Source organism: Hordeum vulgare, chromosome 3H, assembly GCF_904849725.1.
Source record: "Hordeum vulgare subsp. vulgare chromosome 3H, MorexV3_pseudomolecules_assembly, whole genome shotgun sequence".
Lineage (NCBI taxonomy): Eukaryota > Viridiplantae > Streptophyta > Magnoliopsida > Poales > Poaceae > Hordeum > Hordeum vulgare.
This window is the reverse complement of record NC_058520.1, coordinates 468,105,196-468,111,444: the sequence shown is the minus strand read 5'-3', so window position 1 is coordinate 468,111,444 and position 6,249 is coordinate 468,105,196. Positions and strand designations below refer to the sequence as shown.

Below are 6,249 nucleotides of genomic sequence, written 5' to 3'. Positions count from 1 at the left end.
AACATTATTTGCCATTCCGATATGCACCCTTGTGCATAATATTATATCATTTCAACAAACTATGTCATGAATGTGGCTATAAGATTGATCATTTGGCTTGAAAGTCATGAATCTTCACACATGATAGCTCATTTCTAAGAACACTTGTTTAAAATAATTGTCGTATTACAAGTTTATTATTTTCCCTGCTAACTTTGTCACATATAATGACACAATGCAATGGTTTTCCATTTTTTTGAATTTGTTTTGAATTTTTCATGGCCATTTCAAAACGCGGTCAAAATAGCGGGTATGACCGTTCATACCTAGTGGTTGAATCTTGGAAATGTTTTGATGTTTCTATGATTAAATAGATACTTGTGTACCTATAAATTGTTTTTAGCAAAAATATAGAGCAAACTATAATGTAGATGCAGTTCAAATTTGACCCACTTTCAGCTGATTCAACGAAAATTTGTCTTTTTTAGGAGAGATCGATAAAAGCCTTTAACACCCAACCATTTTGTCAATTATACATTAAATATGGCCTAGTATTTTAGAAAAATGATTTGGTCCAATTTTGAAACAAATATATGGTAGGTACTTCACAAAAAAACTCATTTTGGTCACTTGAAAAATGGAAAATGAATTTTTCATACAAGGAAAATGAAAACTTCCTTAATCAACATTGTTTGCCATTACAATATGCACCCTTGTGCATAATATTATATTATTTCAACAAACTATGTCATGAATGTGGCCATAATATTGATCATTTGGCTTGAAAGCCATGAATCTTCACACATGATAGCCCATTTCTAAGAACACTTATTTAAAATAATTGTCGTATTACTAGTTTATTATTTTTCCTGGTAACTTTGTCACATATAATGACACAATGAAATGGTTTTCCATTTTTTGAATTTGTTTTGAATTTTTCATGGTCATTTCAAAACGCGGTCAAAATAGCGGGTATGACCGTTCATACCTAGTGGTTGAATCTTGGAAATGTTTTGATGTTTCTATGATTAAATAGATACTTGTGTACCTAGAAATTGTTTTTAGGAAAAATATAGAGCAAACTATAATGTATATGGAAATGGGACCATGTTAAAATGGACTTTGTCACTGGTTTTTCCAAATCTCAGAGAGGTAATGATGCCGGATATTATCCAACATGCCGAAGATCAAGTCCACATTATTTATGAGAATCTGAAGGTCGTTCAGAACAATTTGAATTTGAGATTTAAAAATAAAACAAAGCGGGAATAATTATCGAATGCGAAGATTAAGATATCGAGGGTGATATGAAAATTCCCTAATAGATTATAATTATAAATCGAACACCTTGTCAGAATATTTTTGATTTATAATTATAATAGATTGAAAATTCCCTAATAGAAAATTTTAATGAAGTCATTTTGCATAATATTTTTGATAGTTGCTTCATAAAATACCTTGTTTTTAGCACCAAAAAATAATTTGAAAAAACCTCACGTTTCGAACCAATCAGAAGACAGCCCACGGATCACCCCCATTGTAGTTGATCTGAACCGTCCACCCCCTGCCGTCCACACCCTGTTGTCGATCCATTCCACGGATCAGCTTTCCTGAACGCACGCGCGAGGCACACCCTCCTCCCTCGGTCTCTCGATCCAGATCGAGTCTCTCTCTAGCCTCCCTCTCCCAGATCCAGATCGTCACCGCCGGTAGGTCTCCTCCCCTCCCCCACCCCCAGCCCCAGCCATCCTCCCTTACACCGCCGCCCCTCGTTTCACATCTCCTGCCTCCTCCCCCAACCACACCCGACGTCGCCGTTTCCCCTCCTCACCCCCTCCTCCTCCCATAACAGCCGTCGCCCCCACCCCACCATCCTCGGCAGGGTGAGGAGCTCCGCTGCCCGACGTCTGCCACGAGGTGAGGAGCTCCGCATCCCGATGTCTGCCACGAGGTGAGGAGCTCCGCATCGGCGACGCCCCCGGCCGGATCCAGCGCAGCCACCCCACCTCCGATCCTGCGACGCTGCCTGGCCTCCGGGCGGTCCCGCCACTGCGAAACTTCTCTCGGTCCAGCGACCTCTTGCGCACTGAGATGCGGGGGGGGGGGGGGGGGGGCGGAGGCCCACTGCTCACTGTCAGCGATCTCCTGAGCGACCTTGCCGTCGAAGGAGGCGACGACCACGTCGACGGCGGAGGCGATGCATCTGTTCCCTCCCCCGCTTAGCAGCGCGTCAGGTGGAGGAAGCTGACCCCTCCGAGCTCCAGCGGCTCTTTGCGGTGAGGGCTCCCTTCGCTCCCCTGTTCCTAATTTTGTCAGTATCAATTGATTCACCTGTCATATTGTTTGTTGCTCCTTCGAATTCATTGTATGAATCATGCGTCCATCAGCTTTCATGCCGCGTCCGTGCTGCAAGCGCCACGACGAGCGCTCGGCGGGGTGTCGTTCCTACTTATTGTCCGATTAATGAGATGGGGGTGCGGTAACTTGATAACACAACCCTCTCGTGCTCTCTGTTGCTGCATCTTGAGCTCAAGCTCGTTCAAACCTGTTTAATTTCGTCAGTAGGGAAACCTTAGTTAAATTACTCCAACAAACCATCTGCTAAGTGGATGGACATGTTTCTTCCACTGTGCAGGGGGAGTTAGTTTTACTCTGTCAAATTTTTTAGAAATTGAAGAACGGAAGTTTGCCACTTGAATTGGATTGTTTCTTAATTACCGCTATGAGTCACCTCCTGCAAAGCATCATAATATCTAAATATGTTTGGTTTGCTTTCTTGACTTGATAGGATCGTGATTTGGTGGTCGAGCCTATGTCAACCACTGGTTCCACTCAGCCGAGCAGGCCAGACATAAGGTCTTCACCTTCAGCATCCAGTGAGAATGTCAGGGCTCGCAATTTAGGTAAAACATACTGCACTTTTACTAGCCAGATAAGATCCAACGATTTCATGGACTGTGTTTGACACCTGAGTTCATACATATCAATATCATGTGTGTAGGTCCTAGTTCCACATCAGCTGCCCCGCCACCAGCAGCACCACAAGCAGGGGCTGCAAATCCTTTACGTTTCGATGCACGGACTATACATTTCTCTGTAAATGCCTCGGTAAGGAAGAAGTCACCTTTCTCTTCACTGTATGAATGCGTAATTGTGTAATATTTGCTGAAAGGAGCAAATTCATTGGTTCTGATTGCTCCTACAATTACGGCGGTCCTTGTGGACAGCCTAGTTTGCTCCTACAATTACGCGGTCCTTGTGGACATCCTAGTTTGCTCCTACAATTACGACGGTCCTTGTGGACACCTAGTTTGCTCCTACAATTACGGCGATCCTTGCAGACAACCTGACATGGCATCTCCCTTTTTAGTCTTCTCCTTATCAACTCCTTCATTCTGCATTGGAAAATCATCTCTTATATATAAATGCTATCACAATGGTTTCGTTACATCACTTGTGCATGTTACCCTTGTTCTTACCTTTATCTCTTGCTTGTTGGTGCACTGTAGTTGAACATGACATGCTCAAACTTTTCCATCTGATCAGGTACTGGTTGTTGGTGGTCTGGGAATGCTTCCGATCTTGCCAAAACATCTTGCAGACAGAGCTTGCAAGCTTTCATTGCTGGGAACAGTCCTCTCCTCAGGATACTCTTTATACAGTACTTATGGGGTAAAATACCTTCCTACCTGAACCTTGAATGGTCCATCCTATTTTTGTTGTGTTTCTCGCCCTGATGACCCAGTTGATATAATTCACCTTTTTTTCCTGTTGTGCATCAAGAAACCAAGAGAATTGAACATGCGTGCAATTCAGAGTTGGTTGCAGTCAGTACTTGGAGCCAAGGATTTTATCCATTTAATGTTCTCTCCGTTGCTCGTCACATCTCAGCTGCACTTAAAGAGTAATATATAGCTTTTCTCTTGCAAATTCATGATTCTGATATCTGTTTTCCGAAACTTCCATATATATGTTTTAGAAGTTCTAATCTTCTTTTTTTATTTCACAGTTGCTACCCTATCTGTGTTCTGCTGGGCGCTTGATCATGTTGCCAGATTCCTAAGGCGTAACTTTTCCCGCTCGTCTTTCTACAGGTAGTTATCTGTCGAACTATCTCTGAATTTCATTTGTGTAGTTTGCGGCGCAACCAGTCTCCACTGCCCTGTAGTTATCTGTCGAATTATCTCTGAATTTCTGTTATGTTGTTTAGGGGATACTTGGAAGAGCCTTGCCTTTGGGTGGAGACAAACAACACCACGCTCAGCCTTCTTAGCTCAAATGCCGAACTTGCCTTGGGGTTTCTTCTGATCATATCGCTGTTCTCGTATGTTGATCTCATATCCCTTGGAATCATGGAGACTTTATTTCATCATAGTTAATGCATCTTATGACTTACAACACCTTGTTATCTTGCAGGTGGCGGCGCAACTTCATACATACATTCATGTACTGGAACGTAAGTTATCTTCTGCACATCTGATCTTTATATATGTTCTTACTGCTTCCATGCATTCACTACATAGCTGGGGAATAACATGAGGCACAATTCGATGTGTTTTGCGGCATGTTTCAAGCCATTGCTGAGTGTACACCTAACAACCATCAATCTTCAGCTAGCGGCACTTCCTTTAGCAGCTGCAACTTTGTTATGCGGATAGTTGCTTTTCCAATGCATCTTCACTTACTAGTCGTTTTTCCTGGCTTGCTTGTGTGTTATTATTCAGGTGCTGAAGATGATGTACCACGCGCTTGTGACAATCCAGCTACCACCAGAGTATGTGGGCGAAGATCGGGCGGACCGTGAACCCGTACATCGACCGCTTCCATGGCATATTGTAGCACATCTGTGAAGCTGTGAAGTCTTACTCGGTTTAAAGTAGCATATTGTAGCACATCTGTGTTGTAAAGATTGTAATAGATTTATTTAGTCGTATATTTGGTCAATTTTATGTGTTCTTAGTTCTATTTGAAATTCATTCTTGGATTGAAAGTGGTCAAAGACAATATATTAGTATTAAATTTAGGTTGATTCTAAGTTTGTGCTCTCACCTGTATTGGATCAGATATATTTGTGCCTTCATAATGCTACAGATCAAAATGTAAAAATCTTGAGGCCCAAAATTTGACAAAAATTTGAGATCAGCATGACATGTTGGACCAGTACAAAAATAAAATGTTCAAAAAAAATTCAATAGAAAGTAAAAGGCCATAAACCAAAATTCGAAAAAAATAAAATTAAAAGTGGCTATAAATAGGCTAAGGCCCAAAAAGAAGCCCAATAAAAAAGGCCTAAAAATAAAATCAGCCCATGTGATCAATTGAAATGGGTTGGGCTGATTTCAACCATGACGTTTTGATTTCATCGTAATTTTGCCACGTAGGACTGCCACGTAGGACTGGGTTTGATTGCCAACGATGATTTAGGATCGTCGTAAAGGTTACGACAATCCAGGAATCATCATAAAAGTTACGACGATTTTGATCAAAACATCGCTGTTGTTCATTTCTGACGCTCCGTTTCCGACGCTTGGTTTTTCGTCGTGAGATCGTCGTAAATTAAAAATCGTGACGATGTAGCGACGAAAAAATAGCGTCGTGTATTAGCATATTCCCTGTAGTGGTGTCTCTCTTCGGAGCCCCAACGAGAACCGCATCACCAAGTGCCTTATGGCCAAAGGTATCAATAAGGTAACCCCCAACAGCAAGACCACTATCACTACTACTCCTTCATTGTTAGATTGTGTTGATGATAGTGAAGTAGTGGAGCTTGATGATAATGGGTTTGACAAATTCTTGAGTAAGCTTAAAGGTGAATCCAAGAAACAATTTGTTGCTCTTTTGGAACAACTTGGTGAGGCGAATGATATCATTCATTCTCATCAGGATACTGTCTCCAAGATGGACGGACATAGTCGTGAATATGTCGATGAGATTGCGGAAATATCCATTTCTCTAGAGGAAGAGTGTGGTCTTCGTTTGCTCCTGAGGAGTCACACAATGTTGATCATGCTAAATTGCAAAAATATCTTGATCATGCTATCGTTCTTACCCGTGTGCTTAAGTACGAGAAAGGTTCACTTGGGGTTGGCCATGATAGACTCAAGGAAGAATTTTACACACTTGACAAGGCCCACAAGGTCTTGAAAGGTGTTCATTCCTCTCTTAAGAAGTCTCATGATCAACTCCAAGTAAAACTAACCAAGGAGATCTCTACTTGTCCTCCCTTCATTCTAATTGATAATGCTTGTGCTACTAACCCTTGTTGTGAGC

At 41.9% G+C, this 6,249-nt stretch overlaps 1 pseudogene; it reads left to right on the top strand.

Annotated features, from left to right (window-relative positions):
• The first annotated feature begins 2,791 nt into the window (after positions 1 to 2,791).
• On the top strand, positions 2,792 to 4,818 carry LOC123441875 (annotated as a pseudogene).
• The last annotated feature ends 1,431 nt before the right edge of the window (positions 4,819 to 6,249 follow it).